The sequence below is a fragment of the Desmodus rotundus genome, chromosome 8 (assembly GCF_022682495.2).
Source record: "Desmodus rotundus isolate HL8 chromosome 8, HLdesRot8A.1, whole genome shotgun sequence".
NCBI classification, from domain to species: Eukaryota; Metazoa; Chordata; class Mammalia; order Chiroptera; family Phyllostomidae; genus Desmodus; species Desmodus rotundus.
Window position 1 is genome coordinate 35618456 of NC_071394.1, and position 25723 is coordinate 35644178.

The 25723-nt window shown below is 41.5% G+C and overlaps 1 protein-coding gene and 2 pseudogenes across 5 annotated transcripts in view; 1 reads left to right on the plus strand and 2 right to left on the minus strand.

The window, feature by feature from the left end:
• Positions 1-25723, plus strand: part of SLCO5A1 (solute carrier organic anion transporter family member 5A1) — a 118142-nt gene that overhangs the window by 14159 nt on the left and 78260 nt on the right. The gene's annotated exons all lie outside the window — the stretch shown is intronic.
• On the minus strand, positions 702-1870 carry LOC112315603 (heterogeneous nuclear ribonucleoprotein A1-like; annotated as a pseudogene).
• Positions 2713-3570, minus strand: LOC139440251 (large ribosomal subunit protein eL8 pseudogene; annotated as a pseudogene).

A 25723-nucleotide genomic window follows, 5' to 3' on the forward strand; every position in this document is an offset into this window, starting at 1 on the left:
TATTCTCGGCTTACTTCTCAGAAATTGGCAGCTGCTTTTACTTTTTATGTTTTATAGATGAGGAAATCAAGATTACATAATGTGCTTAAGGTCATCGAAAAAGTGGAAAAACCAGCATCCAAGCTAATCATCCAAAGTCTGAGCTTTAACTTTCAAAATTATGGAACAGGAAAGGGAGGGAAAAGTTTATAAACCTCTGGCGTGACTTTGAGTTCTTAATTTTGTTATCTATAGAGAAGGCGATGGAGCAAGGCTGGTGGCTTTTTATTTTTAATTTTTAATTTTAAAAAGACACATTTATTCAGCATCTTGATCAGACTATTACATTTGGCAATCAACAGCATGGATGCAAAAAACTACATTAAAACCCTTTGTTGGAATGCTTCACACTTTCCACAGAACAGAAACTAAAATAACATGTTACACAATTCGTCACAAATACAGTCCTTGAGTTTTGCCCGTTCACATAAGTATTGTCTAAAACATGTCTTCTTTGTGGCAGTGAGGCCCTGTCACCGCTGTGCTTGGCTGAGTTCACAAATCTGTTGTAACCTGTAGCTTCCCTGTCACTTCTCTGGCTCTTCTCTCCTGCTAAGTGTCGTAATTAAAAGCTGGCAGTAATTAAAACCTCTGCCACTGCCACAGCTACTGCTGCTGCTGGAACTGCTACAGCCACCTGGGTGTCAGGGTTTGGCAAAGCATTAGCCTCCACCACCGTAGGGGCCAGAGCTTCTGCGTCCAAAGTCTCCTCCTTTTGTGGGTCCAAAACTTGAAGATTGATTGTTGTGATTGCCAAAACCATTATAACTTCCTCCATGTCCAAAATTGCTTCCATCATTACCAAGTCCATTATGACCATCCCCACTGCCGCCCTATCTACCGCCACCATGGCTGCCACTGAAGCCACTTCGACCACTGAAGTTTCCTCCACCACCAAAGTTGTCATTCCCACCAAGACCACCTCCATGACCACCTCCAAGGTTTCCAGAACCACTTCGACCTCCTTGGCTGGATGAAGCACTAGCCATCTCTTGCTTAAACAGGGCTTTCCTTACTCCCCAGTTGTAAGCATTCACAGCACGATGCTTCTGAATGACGGTCTTGTCCACAGAGTCATGGTCATCCAAGGGTACCGAAGCAATGCCTCTGTCTGCCACTGCCTCGGTCAGTCATGACCTCAGTCACTTCAGTTTTCCCGTACTGTTCAGAATGGTCTCTCAGGTGATGCTCTTCGGGGTCATCTTTAATGCCAGCGACAAAAGTCTTTTTCACAGTTAAGTGGGCACCAGGTCTTGAGAGTCTTGAGACAGCTCTCTTGGGTTCCACAAGTCTTCTTCCATCCACCTTGTGCGACCTTGCATTCCTGGCTGCACTCGCTTCCTCCACAGTGCGGTATGTGACAAATCCAAAGAATTTGGAGTGCTTGGTGTTTTCATTTCTCCTCACCACAGGGTCGGTGAGTGTTTCCGGTTGCTCCCCATGGTTCCTCAGACTCTCAACGGTTGCTTCAAATCTCAAACCTCCACTAAAGAGCTTCTGCAGCTGTTCGGCTTTTTGGGAAACTCTGACTTAGACCTGACAACTGCGGGAGGGCAGACTTCAACGATGCTTACTTGGCGGCATCCACCAGCAGAAAGGAGTGATCTAATCAAAGTACCTCAAGGCTGGGGCATGTTAGCTTCCTGTTGCCTCTTCAGTTCTCCAGCTCGTTGCCTTTGTAGCCCTGCTTGATATCATCTTGTCCTGGAACTTGGGTCTTGGCTCTGGAGAGAAGATGTCTTTCAGAAGCTAGTCTCTTGAGCGGATCCTCCAGCCCCCGGTGGCTTGAGTGATGTTGCCATGTGACAGCTGTCTCTGGGGAATCAGGCATTCCTTTTGCTCCTATTTCAGGCAGCTGTGTATTACCTGATGGGAGATTCAGTCTCCTTCCTGTCCTGGGAATTATGATTGCTTGTGAAACTGTCACCCTGCAAAATTGCTAATCCCTGTTACCTAATATAACCGAGAAAGGCAGGTGCAGGTTCCTCTTACTTAAAAGTACAGAGCGTATTCACGTAATTAATACTTTCACCAGGATGAAATGACTTGACTTGCAAGTGTATGAAATTGAATTGTCCAGCTCCTGACTCAGTAGCATGAAGAAATTCTTAGCTACGGTACTGATCTTGTCGGGTGTTTTCCTATTTTTTTGGCCTTGAATTCTTATCAAGGAAATAGAACTTTCAAGTTTTTGTTTTTGTTTTGTAAAGAGAGGGGAGAACTAAGTGAACAAGACTATAGGTAGTCAGTTCCAGACCTGAGACTTTCTGGCTGCAAATCATCAACTGCTGATCAATGCATAAAGATGGACCAACGGTCCTCATTTGCAAAGTGCTTTTATATTATTGGGTTAATGACATTTGCCAGTATCTTGTCTAGAAATACGCTTATGTCCCTGGTGTGTAATTTCAGCTGGAAGGGGAACCTTTCCCGACTTGAATTGCATTTTAATGACTTTCCTTTAGGTGGAGGACAGAGTAAATTTTAACAAGATGCAAAAATCTTCCTGAGGTCAATCTGAAAATTATCCTGTGGGAAAAGACTTAATTAAAAATATGTATAAATCTTAGGACAATGATTTGAAATTTGGTTTTGCTAGCTTAAGAGCTCTAGTTATTAATATTTCATTTCTGTGAAACTGTCAAGAGAAATTAGTTTTAATTTATTTTTTTTTTAATTGGTCAAAGGAGAATTTTTATTACTTTTACATACAGAAAACTCAACAGTGTACACTGAGCCCCGCTTGGTAGCCAGTTCCTTAGCCTTAGCCTTTTCTGGCTTGGTGATGTAAGCCACTGACTTTGGACCCAGGACATTGCCCCCGCAGTGGTGGCAGATCTCATCATATCTGCCATTGTAATTAGTCCAGATAGCTTCCACCAGCTTAGCCAGAACTCCTTTGTCTTCTGAGTTAACTTGTGTGAAGGCAACAGTGGTGCAGGTGTTCCTGTGGACTAGATGTCCCAGCCTGGCCTTCCCTTGATGATGCAGTAGGGGACGTCCACCTTCTGGCCCAGGGTGGGCAGGAAAACAACCAGCTCAATGGGATCCACATCATGTGCAATCTCTACTAGCTGGGCTTCCTTGTTCTCCACCAGGGTGGTGACAGTATTAACCCCTGCTTGAAGGACAGGTGGCCTCTTGGTAGGGACATCCCCTTTGCTGCCTGTTTTTTTCTTGGCCTGGGCCAGCAATCTCTGCTTCTTCTTGTGCTTTGTCTCTGGTCGGTTCTTGTGGGCCAGCTTGAGCAGCTGCGTAGCTGTTTGGTGGTCCAAGGCCTGGGTGGACTGGTTAATGGCAGGAGGCACTTTCAGACGCCCATAGAGAATAACCCTTTGCCTCGGCAGCTGAAGGTAGCAGGGCCATTTGACAAAGCGGGTGAGACCTTTTGGGCTGGATGTCTCATCTGATGCCAAAATTCTTGGATCTTTTCTCAAACAGGGGATTTACCACCTTCTTGGCCTCCTGCTCCTTCACAACAGCAGGGGCCAGTGCCACCTTCTTCCCCTTAGCCTTCTTTCCCTTCAGCATCTTGGGCAGTGGGAGGAGAGAGCTTAATTTCTTTAGGAATGGTGGGGGGCAGTGGTAGCTAAAGGCAAGAAGGGAACTTTTAGGACCTCAGTTTCCTTTTCTGTAAAATGATCTTGTTTGGCCGTAACAGAAGACTTCTTATCTAATCTATGGTGATTTTTTGAAAGCTTGATTAGGGATCGGAGCATGGGAGTGTGTAGTCACTATATGCTGTATACTGTATTTTTAAAACTAACTGTGAGAAGTGGATCCTGATCCCCAAGGAATTTACAGTCTAGTTTGATTGTTTATTTAGCACCATCTATTCTGAATGATTTGAGATGCTCTGTGTGGCCTCTAGCAAGTTACTCGACATCTCAGGGTTTCAGTTTTGCTATTTGTAAACAGAAGGAATTGAATTAGAATCTCAAAGGGTTTTCCTGGGATTAAACTCTCTGATTTCTTCTGGGCCTATTGTGGCATAATCCAGAAGCTAGCACATTCGAGGCTGTTAAATCTTGTCGCTGCTGGAGCTGGGCTGCCTTGGGTTCGAATCCTAGCTCTGCCAGGGCCAGTGTAACCTGGGGCAGGTTCTGTTCCTTCTCTCTGTCCGATCCTACCTCTGTTAACACTAGGATCATTGTGGACTAGTTGTGAATTAAGGTGCCTGATGCACTTAACACAGGCTTGGCACATGATTAAACACTCAAAAAAGTGGGCTGTCATTAAGTAAAAAAGTTAATCCTGTTCAGGAAGAGAGTGGTGTTCGCTTTTATTGTAGCTGGCAGGGTACAGCTTCTCTTATGGCTTTTCTGAGCAGGTTGTCTGCCTCACAAGCTATGTTCAATGTACCTGTGTTGATTGCCCTGCTCGGGTCCCTGTGTGTTAAGCTGGCCCTGAGCCAGGTGGAACTGGAATATGGGTTCCATCACATCACCTCTTCTGGAGGCATCCACTCCTCTTCCCACCCCCCACCACAATGCATGGACTCTGTGCTTCCCTGGGTCTGCAGTGGCTGTTATCTTCCTTCAAGGAGAGAGTGACCCCAGGGAGAAAGGAGACAAAGCTTTTGGGTTATAAATAGCTTCCTGATGAGATGCTCTTGCTATGGGCTTCTGATAATTATGATGATGGGAGCTGCTGGCTATAATCAAGTTTAATTGCTAAGGATCGTAGGGAGGTAGCCCTATGAACATATGTTCATGGGCTATTTTCACGCTTTTCTGTCCTCTTCTAGATTTAACACTCTCTGATCAGGTCTCCAGCCAGCAAGTTCTGGTAACTCCAGAGTGTTGGGTGGTTCTTGGAGTGGACCTAAGACTCCCATGAATAGTCACTTCTATCTTGGCTCGTGCGGTTATGATAGATGGGGACGTGGGGTAGACCATGTGAAGGAGCAGAGAGCCAGTGCCTGGGAAATACAGATATGGGCCTTCTTGATCTAATTCTCTCATAGAGGGCACACAGTATATGTTTGTGGGTGTATTTGAGTTGGGGGTGCAGGAGAAGAAACAGAGTGAGTGGAAGAAATAGCTACCTTTTCAGGCTGCCTTCATACTGCCCCTCAAAAATATGACCATACCTTGCTATTGCTGCTGTAGGAATTTTTGCGTTTCTCCAAATCCTTAGTTTTCATTGGTCAATGGTAGTTTACAGATTATTATCAAAGCCTGTTGTTTTTCCTTCTCTCTCTAACTAGTGAGTTCATGGCCTGTTAGTGCCCCATGCAGAGTTTGCATGGCAATAAAGGCCTGGTTAAATTATTTTTTGTATTTAGTTACACTTATAAAAAGTTTTACTTAAAAAGTTGAAAGGTGGTGATGTTTAAAAAAAAAGTTTGGATTCATATCAATGAGCCACGTGATTTGTGCCATGATATCACAGGCAATGGTCAAGTCATTAGTATTTGTTATTATTTGCTTTCTGTCTTTCCTGTGTGCACTGGCCCCAGCTCCCTCCCTATCCACTTTTGAGGCTTTCAGCTACCTGTAATCACACCTATCAACTGTCTCAGAAAAAGTCCACAGGCTCCACTTCCTGCCCTAAATTCTCAACCAGCACGCTCCGTCCTACTGCCTCCCACTCATGTTCACAGCCTGGGACCTTATTTTCTTCTCCTCACCTCGTCCCTGTGGATTCCGGTGGACTCTTTCCTTGGATCTTAATTCACCAGCACGCTGAGCTTTGCTCTCTATTAGCTCTTTCTGGCCTCTGGCCACTTCCCCTGTATAAAGACTGCTTGCTCAGCTCTCGGAACCTCTCTGGGGCTCCCTTGTCTTGGCGTTAATTCTGACATCAAAGCCACACACAGGTGCTTTGCTGTATACAGCTCATCTCCATAAGGGTTATCTTGTCTGTGGCTGGTGAACTCACTGGGTTAGGCACAACCCAGTATTAATGAAGCTCATGACCATGAGTGATATGTGAGTTTGGCACTATTGCTCTGTCCCATAATGCACTGCTACCTTGTCCTGTCAACTTGCAAATGAGGTTACTTACTGACCTCCAGGAGGCAGGGAGTAGGAGCAATGCTCACCCATCCCCATTGCAAAGAACAAACACAAAAACAAAACACAAAATCCTTCCTCCCTTATCCCCCCCTCCAAAAAAGCCCCACTGCAGGTCATATACTCTATGTCAGTACATGAAAAGTGTATTATAATAATAATAAAAATTAACTTGGCATAATAACGATGATATGGCAATTATAATCATGACCTTGTAAGTACCGCAGTCCTGCAAAGGCAAGGTGTTTCAATGTTCTGACCCAGCTGGTTTTAAATGACTGGAATGATTCTAGGTCTTCTCAGAGTTTCTTTTTAGCATATTTGACTATGTCCTGATAGGTGGCTGTCTTTTCTTGTTTGTTTCAAATTTGTATGCTGAACAAAATGTTCACATGTTTTGCTGGCCATTTAGGTAAAAAAAAAGAGGTATTTCTTTTCTTTTTAGGTTTTGATATCCTTTCATATACCCAAAAGATAAATTGTTACTCTATCTAAGTTACTAGGGTAAACAGTACATGCTGATTATCACACATTTTCTTTAAGGAGTTGATTTCAGATTTTTGCTGGCTCAGTTTCGAAGTTGTAGGTTGTCTTGCTTTAAGAAAAACTGATATGCAAAAATAAAAATTTAGAAAACATACTTTTTTCGGGTGGGAAGGTGAATTCCTTACATTAGAAATCTTTTTTTTTTTTGCTATTTTATAAATTTCTTTAGCTATGATTATAAAAAACCTACTTTGCCTGTAGCGTTTAAGAGCATATCCATCCATTAAAACCTCATACATGTATATTCTTTAAAACATTTTTTCATTAAATGTATTGGGGTGACATCGGTTAATAGGACCAGATAGGCTTCAAGCCTCTGTCTCTGTGACACTAGATCTGCACAGTGCACTGCACACCCACCACCTGCAGTCACACCGTCTTCTGTCACCGCATATCAGGTGCCCTGCTGTCCCCACTCCTCCCACTCCCTTCCCTCTGGCAACCACTACATTGCTGTCTGTCACATATGTATTCTAATTCGAGATATTTATTTCTTACTGATCACAGAATTTAGCTAATAGATGCCTCTCTCCCTTCTAGGTTTTCTTCTCCTTTTATGTGACATCATCTGTGACTTTAATTTGAGCGCTATTAATAGTTTCATTAATGTCACAATTCAAGCTTACCACTAAGTCTGTGGGTTCCCACTGGGACCTTCCCTAACTCTTAAAACATTATTGGTTGATTATTATCCTCTGCTTCTATTTACCCCTGCTGATTTAAAGACTTTTGACTGCTCTAATGTGAGTCAATCGGAATTAATGTTTCACAGAAGACCCTGAAAGGCCTACGATCAAATGCCTACCTAAGGTTAATTTGTCTGCTCATTTACTCAATAAAAATTCTTTTTTTCCAAAATGGCTAGATACTTTATCACTGATTTTATTACCTAATTTGTTATGATTCATTTTTTCTCTTGTATTATTCTTTCATTAGGGACTTTTGTTAGATATACTTGTGTCAATATAATTTGAAAAATCCATTGGTTTCTTTTTTATTAAAGAAAATTGCCAGTGTGTTAATAGGCACAGTCACTGATTTCCCTCGTGACTTTGTAGAGTCTAAACCTACCATGGTGATTAAATATCACTTTTGTAAATATCAATATAGATATGTCAAGGTCTGTGTTAACAATGCTAGTTCCTAATGCGTGAGATTTTAATTTCGTTATTGTTAAAATTAGGTTTTTAATGACCAGTTTATTTATTCACCATTTTTATTGTGTTTTTGCTATTTAATTTCCAGAATTTCTTTTTTATGGAATATTCCTTTTAGTTTCCTGTAAATTATTTAAGTTAGAATAAACTCAGTATATTTAACTTATTAACCTCCTCTCTATATTCAGGTTTCCATTAAATGTGCTCTCCTTTCTTTCCAGCAAAGGATTCTTCTACTATCAGTGTTCTGACAGGTTTCTTTGTAGCTAAATAATCCTGCTCTCATAACATGAGAGCATTTTTCTTTTTATTAGAAGTAGAATTTCGTATACCAAAAACTTCCAGTGAGCTTCCATTCCCCCCCCCCCCCCCCGATGTATATTGTTTCTCTGATAAATGAATAGAATGTGTTCAAAGTTTCTACTGAAGCTCCCAGGGGCTTATGCTTCTGAGATGCACAACTGCCTGTCAAACAGATAAATTTAAGACTTTGAGACACAGGCACCATCCCTTCAGCCAGCTGGATATTAATAAACTGGAACCCTATTTTGATATTTGCTGAAGGGAGGCAGCATAGGAGACTGCAAAGGAGTCGGGGTGAAACCTGAAGCTGGAGGCTTGGAGTTAGATGCGGTTCTGCCACTTAATCATCCTGTGATCTCCAGTCACCCAGCTGTTCTGACTCATCTCGTGCACTTGCGAATAATAACTTGCACTCTACCTATGTTGTACATGTGGCTGTAAGAAGAAAATGAGAGAAGAGAACACAATGTCCTTTCATTCAGCAAAGGTCCATAGAAACACACTCTGTGCTGGATGCTGGGGTGTGACATGGGACAGGACTGCCTTGGTGGAGCTTAGTCTGATGGGGAGACAGACAATGGACAGGTAAAGGACAAGCAACTACAAATCACGCTAAGTGCTCCAAATAAAGGGAACCACATGGCATTGCATTCGGGGAGGAGGTGTTTAGTAGAAAGATCCCTAAAGGAAGCCAAATGTGAGCATAGGCTTAACAGATATTTGAGAACCGTGACATGGAAAGCATGATGTCAGTACATAATTCTGATATCAAAAACCTTAGAATGGGCCTCTTTTTTTCAGTTTTGTTTATTCATTTATTGTACTCTTTAGATTCCACATATTAGTGAAATCATGTGGTATTTGTCTTTTTCTCATTGGCTTATTTCACTTAGCATAATTCCCTCTAGGCCCATCCATGCTGACACATAGATGCTGGGATCCTAAACATTTTTTATTTATTTTTTATGGCCAAATAATATTCCATCATATAATGTACCACAGCTTTTTTGTCCACTTGTCTGTTGATGGGCATTTGGGCTGCTTCCATATCTTGACTATTGTAAATAATGCTGAAATGAACATAGTGTAGAACGAGCTTCTTAAACACGTCTGATGATCATAAAAACGCAGATTCCTGGATCTACCTGTGTGGGGCTTCTGATTTAGTAGGACTATGGTCACCTTCTTAAATCTGTACTTTTTAAAAGCTTCCCAGATAATCCTGGGGCACTATTGTCCTGGAGAGATCCTGGTCAGAGACAACGATTTCCTTTCAAGGGAATGACCGTGGCCTAGTCTTCTTTTACCTTGCTTCACTTCTGCTGCGTGTAGTTTCCTACCTGTTCTTCACCTTTTCGAAACTTCTGTGACAAAGGGCCTGGGCCTTCCCAACACTGCTGTGGACCTGGTCCTTACTTCCCAGGAGGTAGGGGGAAATTTCTGGATGCTGTTTAAGTAGGGGAAGGGAGTTCTGTTTCTGGTGCATATATTGAAATTCTGGTACATAATATTGTATCCTTAAGTTGACTGTTGTGGGTTGTTTTGGAAATTTGAATGCTTTTGGTAACTGTACCTATTGGAAACATTCAGAAATCTACTATGAAGGCAAGCCTGGAGGTTCCTCATAGCAGAATTCATCGTACTTTTCTCCTCTGCCCAGTTGTAATATAACTTTAATATATTTTAGCATGTATTTGAAATAATTGAGTAGTTTTACATATGGAATTAGTACTATTTCTGATGTTGGCATCCTACAGTCTTAGCAAAGCTCAGTCTAAGTCATAAGCAACCAGGAGCCCCTTCCTCTTTTCTCCCCCCTCCTGGGGTGTTCAGGGAAGCCAGCAGCAGTGTATTTGAGAACAGAGTAGCCACTGGGATTTACCCGTGAGAGGATGTTAAAAAATTTGTTTGTTTTCTATGCTCCAAGCGACATTCTGTAAAGGTTGGTTATTAGCAATCCCGTTGAGTTTAGTGGCTGGTAGGGCGTGTCTAGTGGCAAATATTCTTTTGGAACACAGCTTGTCCTTAACTGGAGAACGGTCTGAAGAGTGATTCTTAGTAGTCTCAGGGTCGGAACTCCAAGTCACCTTTTCTGCCCAGTGATTGCTGCCTTTAGGGCCACCTGAGCCTGAAGCACGCTGGTTGTTTCCTGGTGAGAAGGAATTAACATGTGGTCTCTGGACATACTTATCTTTATAAAGCACCTTGGGATTGTGAGGGGTCACCCTTCATGCAGGAAAAACCAGACCCTTCCGGGTTGCTCTGGCAGGGGGACCTTCAGGTGGGGTTAATACCTCACCAGTGGGACTGACATGCCTGTTCACTTCTCCCTGAGCTGCTTCACTTCTGTTTTTGCCTCATTTTCACCGCACTCTGAGGCCCGGGGGTAGGCTGGGCAGCCTCTGCTCTGTGTATAACAACTACGGAACACATGACCCCTTCCCTGGTTTTCTTTAAAATAGACTGCAGCTTGTAAAAGACAGGGAAATAAACTCAGAAAATACAAGAAACTGATTGATTTCTAAGGAATAGATTTTCGATCCTAACAAAAAATGCCTTGTTTCCAGGCTTGGTTTTTATCCTACATCCTCTCTTGGGGATTCTAATATCTACACCCAGAGGATAGTGAAAAACTCGCTCATACCTGGCCAGATATAACATTATGAACCGTGGGCTTCATAAGGAAGGCATTCTTATAAATATTCCTTTCCCTATATCAAGATTCCTTTATATGAGGATTTCTTTGTGGCTGCTCCCTCCCTTCTTCTTCTCCCTGATAGGGAGGTGAAGAGGTGAGGGCGGGATGTACCTGGCTGCTGGAATCCCTTGAGAGGCGTAGGATGGTCTTTTAGCTAGAGCTCTGGGTACCACAGAAACCAAGGAACAAGCCCCTGATGTGAGATGGCAGGTGTGGTAGAGAAGAGGGGAGGGAGGGTGCAGAAATGCATAAATCCCGCTTTTCGCTCACTGAAACTAGAGATGAGAAGAGAAGATGAAATGTGCTCCCGTTGGATGATGCAGTGCAGTTCCTGTCATTGGGTGCTGTCAGACTCCCAAGAGGAGATGGTCTCTTGGCCGAGGCAGGAGGAGTCCACTTTGAGGGAGGGGCAGGACTGGGCTGGTCTAAAGCGGGAGACAGGAGTATGATGGAAACAGAAGGTGAGGAAGGGGGAGAGGCATGGTGTGGAGCTGGTCAGTCTCAGTTTGGCAGGAACCGAGAGTCTTCCTCGGTGAGCATGACAGTGTGTGGGCCAGATTTTGGAAGGCCTAGAAGGTGCTGTGACTTGTAAATGAAAAATTGCCCCATTGTCCATTTTCACTTAACAGAAAGTGAAAATAGATACAATTGAGAGCATATAAATTGTCCTCTGGACTGTTTCTCAATGTTAAGATTCATTGGGTTTTCTGTATTATCATTGGGAATATAGTCAAGGGAATAACTTATGATAAGAAAGTCTTTCTCTTTGTGTGTATGTTTCTTATTTTGAGGAAACTAGTGTCAGTGAGAGCTTTAATTATCATAGGGTAACTGATTTGTCTAAGTTCAGGGAGGCATTGGGTGTTAATCAGGCTTTATTTTCATTGTAGGGAGAAGCAATATGTTGCCATATATGATAATTCTAAGACTCCAAGGAAACTTGAAACATTAGTCCATTCCTCTATAAATAAAATGCTCTAAGCACCTTAAGGGAATTGCTCACAAATAAAGGAATTCTAGAATTTCCTGGGTTGCATTTATCTTAAAAATAGTCTAGACCAGTGGTTGTCCAGCCTTAGTGAGCATTGGAGTCACCTGGAGGGGCTTGTTCAAACCCAGGTTGCTGGGTCCCTTCCCCCCAGTGGGTCAGGCTCAGTAGGTCCAAGGTGGGGCCTGAGAATTTGCCCTGCCGTCTAGTGTCCAGGTGATGCTGGTGCTCCTGGTCTGGTGACAATTCCCTTTGTTCTACAGGACACTGTTTTCACAGGCTTTGCTAGTTGGCTCATTAGTTTATCCACTCCAGAAATATCTGTGGTAAATCCCACCCTTCTCAGACAATGTTTTAGGTGCTGGGGGTTACAGCAATGCCGAAGACCAATCCTGGGCTCCAGAAGCCTCTATTCTGGTGCAAGAGGCAGCCAGTGCATCATGTCACTGGAGGCAGGGATGAGGGCTCTGAAGAGAAGGACACCAGGTAGGACCCAGGAAGAGAGTGGCCGTCAGGGAAGGTCTCTTTGGGGAGACAGGTTGTCTAGGCAGAGGTCCAGCAGGTCAGAGGCCCTGAGACTGGGAGGGGTTGTGTGTTTGAGGCTGGTCTGACTGGAGTAGAGGGAGCAAGGGGAGGGGGAGCGATCAGAAAAGGAGGCAGTCACCGACCAGTCACACATGAAATGTTCCTGTTAACCACATACATTCAGGAAATGCTGGTCTCCACAACATTAAATGTTTTTCTTTATTGCAGAATTTCTTACAGCCTTTACCCTGCTGATAGCCATCATACGTTTCTAGGAGAGGACTAAGGCATTTAGTCTTTCTCAAACATAAGACTACCACAAAACATTTAACTCCAAGGTATCTCAGAGACTGGTGTTCTTTCAAATCCTTTTGGGAAGTCTTGATGGTGTGTTTTCCTCCCTCATTTTCCAGCCAGGGAAACTGAGGACCAGAGAAATTAAATGACTTGTGCAAAGTAATGAAGCTTGGGGTGACATGGTGTGGTGGAAAGGACACTGAGTTTGGGGGTGGAAGACTAGACGGGACACTTTGCCGTTCACTGTAACACACTGTTAGTGGGGGGCCTGGCGTAGTCACATGAGCTCTGTGGGGCTCATGAATTGAGGGGATTGCAATGTGTCTTTCAAATGAGCCTGGAGTCACTTGCAGTGTGTGGCTACTGATTGTATCGTTTGTTTTTTTGACTGCGAGTTTGTGTCAGCCGAGGCAAAGGAAAAACACTGGGTGACACATGTAGATATATTCATCACATACGGCTATTTAGATTCTCTTTTTGCTTGCAAATAGATACACTTCCCGGACTGGTAATTAAAATAAAATCTGCCAGAGAATGTAAAACTCTAAATGATAGAATGCTGATAAAATAAGAAACATAGAAAGACTAAGATCTATGATAATGTACTTGGCTGAAGAATGTTTTAACATAGCTTTTAATTTTAATGAAATCATAGTTGATTTGAATGTAAATAGTAAATCACAACAGACAACACTTACCTTTTTCTTGTGTGCTTTCTGAGGAACTAGTGAGGGAAGGACAATGAAAATAAAACTTGGATTTTGGTCTGTTACTCACTTGGGTCATATTGGACTGGTGCTCTCTGGGCTCATTTTCCTTAAGGATTTTACAGCTCTCTTAGTTTAATCTGGTGTCATAAATATACCTTTACAGCTCAACTAATTTCATCCAAAGTTGCCTAAAAGGGATATTAGCAATAGAATCTTTGTGAAATTGTGGCTTGTAACTGAGGGCTCCGAGACTCAGGATGAGCCCTGTGAAGTCAGAGTTGCTCGAAGGTGTGGGTTCTCCCCCATTCTATGCCCTTGGCAGAGGATACTCCTGGCCCCCTTGTGGCTGGGTGGGGCCATGTGACAAGTTCCACGACCAAGGAGTTGTATGTAGTAACAGGTGCTACTGCCAGGCCAGAGCACATAAGTGCCAGGACAAGACCCTCCAGAACCTTCTTTTTCTCTGTTGCAGAACAACATTCTGGTGCCATCAGCTTGGGTTCTGGAATCCGAAGTCACGGAGCAGGTCCCCCAGATGACCCTTGATAGATTATTAATTGTGAGCAAGGAAGGATTAAACCTTTGTGTTTAATCCCTAAAATGTTTTGGGTTGCTTGTTATAGCAGCATAATGTAGCCTCTCCTAACTATTGGATTCAGTGAACTAGGGAAATCCAAAGAGACCGAAGGAACAAGTAGCTACTGGGAAAATAATTATTTAATGAAAAGGTGCCAGTTGGCAGCCTACCCTTTCTCCACCTCACCTTACTGGACTTTTCCTAAGGAATTCTGCTGTTCCTGTGAGCAGCAAACTTTAAAGACTTGGTAAAAAAAATGAATGAATGGGTAGAGGTTCTATCATTATGTGTTCATATTGATATACATTATGCAAGCACATACTGCAAGAGGCAATATATTGCGTGGTGGCTAAGATCCCAGGTCAGGCTGAGTTGCCTGGGCTTAGAACCCAACACTGTGTTACTCTGGGCAGGTTTCTGAAGCTCTTGGCTCTAGTTTCTCTATCTGCAGAAAGGGAAAATAATTGTGCCTATCTCATAGGGTTGTTAGAAAGAATAACTTTATTAATGTATGTCAATTGATTAGCCTAGCACTTGGAATATACTAGGCAGTCGCGTCTTAGCCATTTTTCCCCCTCTCTGCCTCCTCCCTTCCCTTCCTGTTATTATTATTGACATTAAAAAAAAAAGACTGAAGGACGCAGTGTTGAAGTCGTCATCTCTGGGTAGCAGGATACTGAGTGGTTTTTATGTTTTTAATTCTTTTTTTTTAGATATCAAATTTGCAGTGAACTTGAGTTCTTTATAAACAGTTCAAATAATTTCAGGCGCTCCTCAGTCCACCATTACTGGGGGAACAATCCAATTTCCTAGCTTGATATGGAAGATTCTCTACCTTTGTGCTTTCCTTGCTCTCCCCAACATTCCATCTTTACCTTATTGATGGTTTTTTTCTATCATATTTCTGTACACGAGTGTCTTTGCCCTCTGTTCCCTTTATGTCCAAATTTTACGCATCCTTGAAGATCTTGCTTAAATATATCCTTGCCCAAAGTGTTCACAGTTTGGCCTTTGTAAATTGCTGTGGCACTTTTCTGTTATTTGGCTGTTAATTGCGCGGCGGCTTGCGATTTTTTTGTACTGAAATGATATTAATCTCTGTGTCTTTTAACGTTTCATGTGTTTATCTCCTCTTCCCAACTAAATTGCAGGGTTTCTGAGGGTGCTCACATTTTTAACACCCACTGTCCTGCAGAAGATGGGTGATATAAGAGACATTGATTGATGACTCTATATTCTTAATATTTAATAAATATAGGTGCTTGAATAAAAAGCCTGCCTTTTTTAAAAAAGAAAGGAGATTTCAATTTAGATATTTTATTTTTGACTTTGCTATTTATAATGTTGTTTATCCTGATGGTCTGAGCTGCTTTTAATGGTCAGATCAATATTTGCTTGACTCTCTCAAAGCGAGACTTCTGTGATTTACCGATTAGAAAAGGCCATTAAATTGTTGAGTATGTAGGATTTTTTTTAAATGAAATAAAGTCCAACTAGTAAAATCAGGGACAGGGAGCTTATGACCCAGATGCTACCACACGGAACCATGAGCTCCGGGATGGAAGGTGCTGTTTCTCAGTCCTCTCCCCAGTCCCAGTACCTAACACGGTGCCTGGCACGCGGGGAGTGCTGGATGTGCTTCAGATGAAAACACTGCAGACCAGCACTGCAGACTTGGAGGGAGGGAAAAGTCACTTCTCAGGTATGTTCAATGTACTGAATATTTGTCAGGAATTTATATTTTTCGTCTCAGTGAACCAACAAAACACAGTTTTTAATGGCTGCAACTTAACAACCAAATGCTGTCTTTAAAAAAAGCTCCCACTTTCTGTTATGGACTGAATTATGTCCCTCCAATATGAACAATGAAGCCCCACTCCCAATGTGACTGTACTGGAGTTAGGGCCGTTAAGCAGATAATTAAGGTTACATGAGGTCAAAAGGGTAGAACTCTAATTCAGTAGGACTTATATCCTTATAAGGACAAGAAGTGACACTGGAGCTTTCTCTCCCCACACATGCAGAGAGGAAAGGCCATCTGAAGACACAGTGAGGAAATGGTCATCTGAAAGCCAGGAAGAGAGGCCGCAATAAAAACCAATCCTGTTGGTGCCTTGCTCTTGGATTTCTAGTATAGAACCATGAGAAAAGAAATTTTGGGTCTTTAAGCCAGCCAGGCTGTTGTATTTTGCATGACAGCTTGAGCTAAGCGATCTGACTCAGTACAGCCACATGTTGGATTTATAGCCCCTACTCATTTTATTGTGATTGCTGTTACCCTGATTTGCAGAAATTGCGTGGTTCTATTTCTCCCGTCCTGCAGAGTGATAATGCTGGCTAGCTATATGCATACCCTCGTCTCCAATTTCTGCTTCCTTGAAACCTTACCCCAGGACGCCCAAGGCTAGCCCTTTCCAGGTGGTGGGTGGTGATGGGAGCCCAGCCAATAATGAAGAGAGAGCAAGTGGATGTGATCAGAGAACCTTTGGGTTTGGGGACTGAGGGGCAGGTTTAGGAAGCCTCCGCTCTGGATCATTTGGTGGCCCAGAACAGGGAAATCCCAGCCCTTTGCTTTTTCCTTCCTTCCCTCCCTCCCTCCCTCCCTCCCTCCCATTAATGATGTCAGTACATCTGAAGGGAACACACTATAGTATAATGGCAGTCTTGGCAACAACTCTTTGCTCTCTTCAGATGCCCTGTCATGCCTTTCTCTGGCCTTCGTTCTTTCCAGTTCCCACCTTCTGAGTTGCTGAGGGAACTTCCTGGGTTGTAGTTATGTTTATGGCCCCTCAGAATATTAAAGGGCTTTCTTTACCAGTCCACCTACCTGCTGACTTTCACCCTGAGTGTCCTTGACCTTTGAACCTCCATGTTGGTTCTCCTCCTAGGGTTCTTTTTGTTTGTTTTGTTTTTGGTCACACATCCAGCACCATTACTTGTTGTGTACTGTTTTGGAAAGTACAAGTCAAAAATTTTCACAAAGCACCCAGTAAATGGACAAAAGAGAAGCCGACAACTGTGTAGACGTGTTTACTCCCGTCACTGGCTGAGGGTGACTGTGCTATATGGTGGCTTGTGCTCTTTGGCCAAGAAGAACAAGGAGTGTGGGGTCCCAGGCCAGTTTCTACTGCTTGAAAACAAAACGTGTTTCTTGGGTGATGGATATGCACACTGAGAGAACTGAAATAATTATATGTATACAAATGTATGTGTTTGAGGAAAATTCAGAGATGGTATTTAGATGATTCACACCGTTTGGTATCCCTAAATTCAGTGTGAGTGTATTCCAGGGTCATACTAAACTACTTACACTCAAATACTTGTCTTAGGGTCTGCTTTTATATATATATATTTTACTTTTATTATCATTTATTGCATGCTGAATTTACTCCCAGGCCACAAGCTTTGTTTCTTCAGTTTCTTCTGGAATGTATTTTTCTTCTGTGCAGTCTCCTCTTCTGGTTTAGGAACAATCTGCTCTTTTTCTGTCGGATTATCCGTCTCAATGTGGCAGGGCGAGCTCTTGTGTGCACTAATCCACCCATGAGCTCCGTAAGTTCTGCGCTTCATCTTGGGAGTTTGTGCACCTGGATGTGCTCAATGACTAGAGCATCTACATCTAGGCCCTTAAGTGCAGCATTACGCTCTGCAGTTTTAAGCACGTGCAGTAAAAACCCAGCACTCCTTTCGGGCCGCCGGCCCTGTGTCCAGCCCCACTGTTAGGCTGGGGCACACCTACCAACTCCACCATCCTAAGGACAGAATGGCACGTGTCGCTTCTGTGCAGTGACATCCTTCAGATTCTTGGTGTCTTTTCTGATATGCATACCCTTGATGGCGTGGGCAGTTTCACAAGTGTCCTTAAAGTGAACACGAACATTTGAACCTCTTGATTTGCCTGATTTTGTGGGGTTTTCTGGTTCAAGTGAACAGCGAACCATTTCAGAGGTCACCTCAGTTTGCTTTTGGGAAGAGCTCTTAGGGTCTGCTTCTGGGGGACCCCAACCTAGGACCTTTGCTATAGCAAAGACTTGCATATTCATGAGAAGATAATTTTCAATTGTACTAAGACTATGATTTTAGTTGGCATGCTGCCCTTGTTCTGTAATTAAGATGCACAGTAGGGAAGCATCTTATTTAAAGAATAAAATGATCATACATCATATTGTTATAACATCTGATTGATTGTTTGAACTAAATGAATATTAAAAATGATAATTACATGTGTAATCTGTTTGTACCCGGGTTGTTAGAGTGAACTGTTTACTGGAAGGTATAAGGGATTATTATTATTACCATATATTAGTCTCATATATTATACTACTTGTATAGTGTAGTCTCATATATTACTTGTCTAGTCTCATATATTATACTACTTGTGACTCTTGGAATATCCCGTTTATAAAAATCTCATGAGATATAATGCGGGCTGGCAATTTTCAGGCTGAGTCGGCAGTGTTTGCATAAGAACTAATCCAAATTACTAGGGTAAAGGTGGAGTGAGGAGGCTGGACCACTGAAGCTGCTCGTGGTGACCGTGGCTGAGGACCGGTAAGGAGATTTGCACAGGGTCTGTCTGCCTGTTTCGGATGCAGCGAATTACTATCCGATTCAGTCTGAGCACTTGGAGCCTTTCACGGCCTTTTGTTTTTAAATCGAGCTTTTTTCTCGTAGTGGTAATTAGAATAAGCATAAATTTCACAATTATGGGATAAGTGTACAGAAATTCACAAAAAGAAGAAAAGCTGTTTTAAAGGGATGATTGTCAACTTATAATTTTGGTCAAATGAGCAGAACTCATTTGACCGAATAACCGAAGGCTTGATCCTGTGGCTTTCTAAGTCTCCTGAAATAATATGAAATTATGTGATTTTGTTTTTAAATCTACCTCTTGACATACTTTGCAGACCTTTAATCATATTAAATCCTATAATCAGAGAGATAGAAGTAATGTTCAAAAAGAGAAGACCAGTCAAATAAAGGGCTAATAAAAATTTGGGCTTAATCCGAGAGTTAGAAGGGTGTTTTTTAAAATTTATTTCATTTTTATACTTTTTAATTGAATTTATTGTGGTAACATTGTTCAATAAGCTTATATAGGTTTCAGGTATACAGTTCTATAATACATCATCTGTGTATTGTGTTGTGGTTCACCGCTCCAAGTCAAGTCTCCTTCCATCACCACTTATCCCCCCTTTTCCCTCTTGTACCTCCCCCCACCCCGCCCCAGGTGTTGCTTACTTGGCTGAGTAAAACACCCTCTGGAGGACAGGTAGCTGGTGCCTGACGTCTGTTCTCAGATTCCAGCTCTTGTAATAATAACTGCATTGTCTACTGCTACTACTCCTCTCCTATGAATTTTGTATTCTACTAATAACATTGAAATCCAAAAGTTAGTTTTGCAACTCATTTTATGGAAAAATTAGGTCTGATTTGATAGGGGCTGGTTTTTAAATCATACTACGTGTGAATATTCATTCATTTTTGTTGCAGGAACAATAGCATGCTTGATTTTGGAGCACCGTTCCACATTCTGCTGGGGGAGTTACATAGTGTACAGCATTATTCACCCTTTTAATTTTGTAAAATGTGAAAAATTCTTAATTGCAAGGCACATTTAGCCTCGAGTTTGGGCTCAGGGATTGTAGACCTAAGTTCATGTTATTATCTCACATGGACAACCTTGGTTAATTACAATAGCACGTAAGCAAATGCAGATGCCGATGTCTAGGGCTGTCTGCGAGGCTAATGGCGTCTTTCAGTTCAGTGGTAGCTACGGCTCAGTGGGGATCATCATATGGCATGAGGAAGTTAGGTACTCGAAGCAGATCAGTGTTAGTCATAGGGTTCTCCAGAAAAACAGATAGTATATAAAAACCAATAGTATGGTTTTAGAAAAAAAACCATAGAAAAACCATAGAAGATGGCATAGAAAAACCAATAGTATATATGTGTACACTTATACATAAAAAAAGTAAGTATACATAAATATTAAAAAGTAAATATAGCCCTGGCTGGTGTAGCTCAGTGGATTGAGCACGGGCTGCAAACCAAAGGGTCGCTGGTTCAATTCCCAGTCAGAGCACACGCCTGGGTTGCAGGCCAGGTCCCCAGTAGGGGACGTGCAAGAGGCAACCACACCTCGATATTTCTCTCCCTCTCTTTCTCCTTCCCTTCCCTTCTCTCTAAAAAAATAAATAAATAAAATCTTTTAAAAAGTTTCTTTATTTAAAAAAGGAAGTATCTATACTTATATATATTATACGAGGTCTGTCTGGAAAAAGTTCAGCCATTGTTACTATAATGAGAATGGTCTGTGCGACATCGATGTAACCTGGCAGCCAAGGAGAGTGGACTGGAATGCACATGTGTGAACAATGATGACTTCACTGTACTAGTCAGTGGAGGTGGTAGATGCGACTGAGTGAACATGTGTACTGTGTGGCCATTGCATTTGAAATGACTGAGTGAGTAGAACAACGAATCTGCATCAAATTTTGAGTCAAGCTTGAACACTCCTCCATAGAAACTATTCAGATAATTCAGAAGGCTGCAGCTATGGGCAACTGGTGATTGGCAGCTTCATCACGACAACACGCCCACTTATGCAACATGTCTTGTGCAGAGATTTTTTGTAAAACATCAAATTACCCAGGTGACTCAGGCCCTCTTCAGCCCAGATTTGGTTCCCTGCAACTTCTGGCTTTTCCCAAAGCTAAAATCACTTTTGAAAGGGGAAAGAGATGTCAGACTGCCAGTGAGATTCAGGAAAATATGACGGGGCAGCTGATGGCAATTGGGAGAACTGTGTAAGGTCCCAAGGTGCCTACTTTGAAGGAGACTGAGATATCATTGTCCCATGTACAATGTTTCTTGCATCTTCTTTAATAAATGTCTCTATTTTTCATAGTACATGGCTGGATTCCTTCTGGATAGACCTCATATATACTTTATATATATGGAGAGAGAGAGAGAGAGTCAGTGAGAGAAAGAGCGTGGGAGAGATTGAGATTTATTACAGGAGTTGGCTCACATGGTTATGGAAGCCAGAAGTCCCACAACCTGCTATTTGTAAGCTGGAGAACCAGGAAAGCCAGTGGTATAATTCAGTTTGAGTTTGAAAGCCTGACAACTTGGGAAGCTGCTGGTGTAAGTCCAGGAATGCAAAGGCCCGAGAACCAGGCACTCGGATGTCTGAGAGAAAGGTAGAAATTGCAGTGCAAGAGGAGAGAGAGAGAATTTGCCCTTCCCCCACCTTTTGTTCTACTTGGCCATCACGGGGTTGGATGGCGCCCACCCACATTGATGAGGGTGATCTCCTTCCCTCATTTTACTGACTGAAAAGCTAACCTCCTGAAAACACCCTCACAGACACATCCAGAAGTAATGCTTCACCGGTGATCTGCACATCCCTTAGCCCAGTCAGGCTGATGCATGAAGTTAACCATCGTGTCTTCCAGTGGGGGAAAAGATATGTCAGTCTGGGGTATGGATAGGTCCGCATTTGGTTTTTCAGAAACGTATCAGAAGTCAGAAGGAATAAAGTCACACTGACGTGTCGTAGTGCCAGATGCCATGAATTGAAATGATGGAAGGTTCCTGATTTCATGCTTTGAGTATCCGTCTATCTGAACTGGTGGGGAAGCGATGAGGCAAACCCCCAGGGGAGACTGCTCAGCCTTGGGTCATGAAACGGTTTCATGCCTTCTCCCGTTGAGGCCGATTTGCCCGTTTGTCTCCTAACACTTTCAGTGAGCCTTCACTTTCACTTCCAAAATCCCAGTCAACAAATGGAACCGTGACTAGTTCCTATTTTCTTGGACAGAGTAGTCATTTACTTGAGGTCATCAGGCCTTTTACTTAATATCTTTTAGACTATTTAAGTAATTCAAGTATAGATTAACTCGGATCTTCCCCCTATATTTGACGTAAACATAATTTTCCCTCAGTTACCTAGCTACTCTTAGGCAAGGTCATTATTTGAGGGGCTCCTGATTACCAGATATGTGTTTTAACTTTTCATTTCTCTCTGTGTGTATATGTTTTCTAGATCATGGAAATTTTACTGTCTTGAAGGGAATCAATAATTATTTCTAAGTTTTCTCAATAATTAATGACATCACCAAACTTCCACCTGAGCTGCAGATGTTATGACACTTAGGAAAACGTGGTGCGTAATATAATGAAATGTAGTGTAAGCACCGACGCCTGCTAGACACAGCTTAGAATTCTTATTTTTAAAAATGATCTTAGCAAGTATCTGCTTTTTTCCCCTCTTACCATATTTGCCTATTGGTGAAACTTCCTGGCAGTAGTTGAAAACTGAAGGATTGGGTGGGTCATGGGGTTGAAAGACAGTGGTAAATCAGTGATACAGATCATTGAGAATGAACTAAAATATTAAAAAGTTGCCCCATAGCAAATGGTATTATTTATTCAGGCCATTCCTAATACAAAACGCAGAACTCTGAAAAAGAGTATGAGAGAATTAGAACTCAAAGCCATTTTTTCTGATCAAAATGTCAAAAAGTTGACATTTTTCTATACTAGTTTGGTATTTTTAGAAGTATATTAATTTCCCATTTTGAACTATTTAATATTACATAATAGCTTTATTATCTCTAGTCAGGTCTCAGAATTAATGCTCTATAAGTGGTGAAATTACTCTAGAAATGTCCTTTAGAACTTGATAAAGTGTGTGAGTAAATTTGAAAATTTTATAGTGTAAACTTATGAAAATATCTTTAATACCTTTGCTCTGAAAATAATAGTAGCTCCCGTAACAATTCAGAATTTCCTTTCTAAAGATTAGGGCTTAGTGTTGAGATGTCTTATGTGTTATTTGGCTGTTGTATAAATTAACACCTTTCTGCTGGGAGAACACTAATGATGGTTTGATTTTGATATTTGTTGTGTGAAGTGAGATTTCATTTGTGGTTTCACTGAAATCACCTGGGAGGCCACGAGGTGTAGTGTGAATGTTTAGACTCTGGAGTCAGGTGTTCTTGGTCTTGAATCTAAAATTGAGACTTGGGTAAAATTGAGACTTAGCATTCAAAGGTCAGAATCCTTCTGTAAAGTGGGAATTCATTAAATTTATCATTCAAATATTTTGGGGGGGGAGGATTTAGTATCATGTTTAAAAAGCACAGGGGAAGCACTTAAAGTATTTGCTTTTTCCATTTCTCTCTTTAAGTCTTCTCAAATTCTTTTTGGAATCACTATTTAGCCCTTATCATACAATGTTTTATTTTGGTAATTATCTTTTCTTGTGTGTTTTGTTTCTCAAGAAAGAATTCCCTACAGACTTTTTATAGGAAGGGAAATGGCTCTTTTTATCACAGATAACATTTAAAATTAAAAAATATTCAATTACTGTTGGCATACAATATACTAGTTTCAGGTGCACAGCATAGTGGTTCGACAATTATGTACGACGTGACCCCCTGTATTCTTGTACCCACTCGACACCACATGTAATTATCACGATAAGATTGACTGCATTCCCTGTGCTGTACTTTGCATCCCCATAACTATTTTGTACTATCAGTCTGTACTTCTTAACCCCACACCTATTCTGTACCCAGTTCCCCAACCCCCCTTCCATCTGGGATCCATCAGTTTGGTCTTTGTATTTTGAGTTTGTTTCTGTTTGTTTGTTCATTGATTTTGGTTTTTTAGATTCCACATATATATCACTCATAATATTAAACATCAGGTATTTCATGCAGTGTAATTTCAACAAGTAACTACTGATTGATGAGTCATTAGAGAATACAGTGCTTTGGGTAACTAAAAATTCTGATTATCTGATAGCCATCTATGTGAATTCCATATCCGAAGACTTCAATAAATACATTTCACACTAAAATGATAGTGAATGTAACGCCACCATTCTTTGGTGGCTCTGAAGCTACTTTAAAGTCTTGTCTCAGAATCATAATTTTAAGTATCAAGTTAGATATAATAATAGAAGTAGTAATGATAATTGTTATAGCTGACATTGACTAAGCACTTAATAAGTGTTAAGGGTTTTATGTGCATTATCTCATTTATTCCCTCAATAACTCTTATAAGTAGATAAATTATGGTTCCCTATTTATAGATGAGGAAGCCTGTCTAGCAGCATTGAGTGTCTTGTCTAAGATCACGGAGGTGGTCCCTGACAGTCACAGACATCGGATGCTGATGCCAGCGTTCTTAGGAACCACTTAAATGTTGAGTAGAATCGTAATTGCCCCTGGGACATTGAGCATTACTTTTTATTTAAAATAAAATACTAGATATTAGATTGGTCATTTGCCATGTTTCCTCCTCATAAAAGTCAACCGTAGCCCAGCTTTCCAAATGAGAATTTGAAAATAGTGGAAGTGTTGTTTGATAGAAGAAGAAACATGAAACGTTTAGCCATGTTAGCTTAATAAAACTGCTTGCACTTATAAATGACCTTTGTATTATTATATAACAAAGAGTCAGGGATTGTCTATTTTTTAAATCAGATGAATTGATTCTCTTGTTTCATCAATGAGGTGGTTACAAAGGAAAATGCCTTCAATTAGGACAATACTAGTACCTACAGCATAAGGTTGTTGGGAAGATTACGTGAGAAAAAAATATATAAAGGCATTTAGCACAGTATGTTTTTTATATGTAATAAATGCTCAGTGTTGTCTTTTAGCAATACTTCTCTTGTCAGTGACTGCAGACTTTGGCCACTTACGCTTTTCTAAATGCAAGAAATAGCTTTACAGTGAGCCCTAGTGTAAGCCGCCTGACTGTGGATGCCAGTGTACTGATGGGGAGAAGGGGGTAATACTGAAGGTGTTCTAAAAAGTTGATACCTCCTGACTGTCAAAGTCAGTGGAAGGCCATGATGATGCCAGTGTGTGTGCAGACATTTGCACACAACGTTCTTCCACTTGTGCCTAAGTGTTGCCCCACACTTGGATCTTTCCTTATGGGAATCATGCTTCTTCAAATGCCTAGAAAGCAAACTGGAGTGTGTCATACCTATGCTTGTTTACCTGGAAGGTGTTTCCTGGCATGACTTGCCCTTCCCAGGAGATCAGTTTAATCTGCTCTTAACAGCTGGTACACTCTTCTGAGTCTTCACGGTAATTATTGAAGTAAATATCGTATAACATATTCGGAATGTATTTTTCGGTTAATGTGCATTTCTCTGCCATCCTATGGAAGCCAATTAGTCATGAAGCTGGAGATGAAAATCTAAAGAATGAGCTGCTTTTTCATTTAGAATGCTTTTAAGACTATTGCTACTAACGGTTGCAAAAATATTTTGAGATTTTCAGCACTTATGGGACTAATTTCTTCAGTGGTAGAGACCTACTTCTTTTTTTTTCTTTTGGTTTTTTAAAAATTTATTTATTTATTTTTATTCAGTTACAATTGTCTGCATTTTCTCCCCATCCCTCCACCCCACCCTAGCCAGTCCCACCTCCCTCCCTCACCTCTACCCTCCCCCTTGATTTTGTCCTTGTGTCCTTTATAGTAGCTCCTATAGACCCCTCTCCCCACTGTCCCCTCCCCACTTCCATCTGGCTATTGTTATAGCAGAGAGAAAGAAGGAGCTTATACCCTTTGCAATGGCATGGATGGAACTGGAGAGCATTATGCTAAGTGAAATAAGCCAAGGATGAGGGACAAATACCATATGATCTCACCTTTAACTGGAACATAATCAACAAAAGAAAAAAGCAAACAAAATATAACCAGAGACATTGAAATTAAGAACATTCTTTTGATTTTTTAATAGTCTATTTTTTATTGTATTTTTTCCATGACCTTGTCTCCCCTGAGACCTACATACTTCTAATTAAACTTTTGTTACTTTTTTGTATTTTAGAGA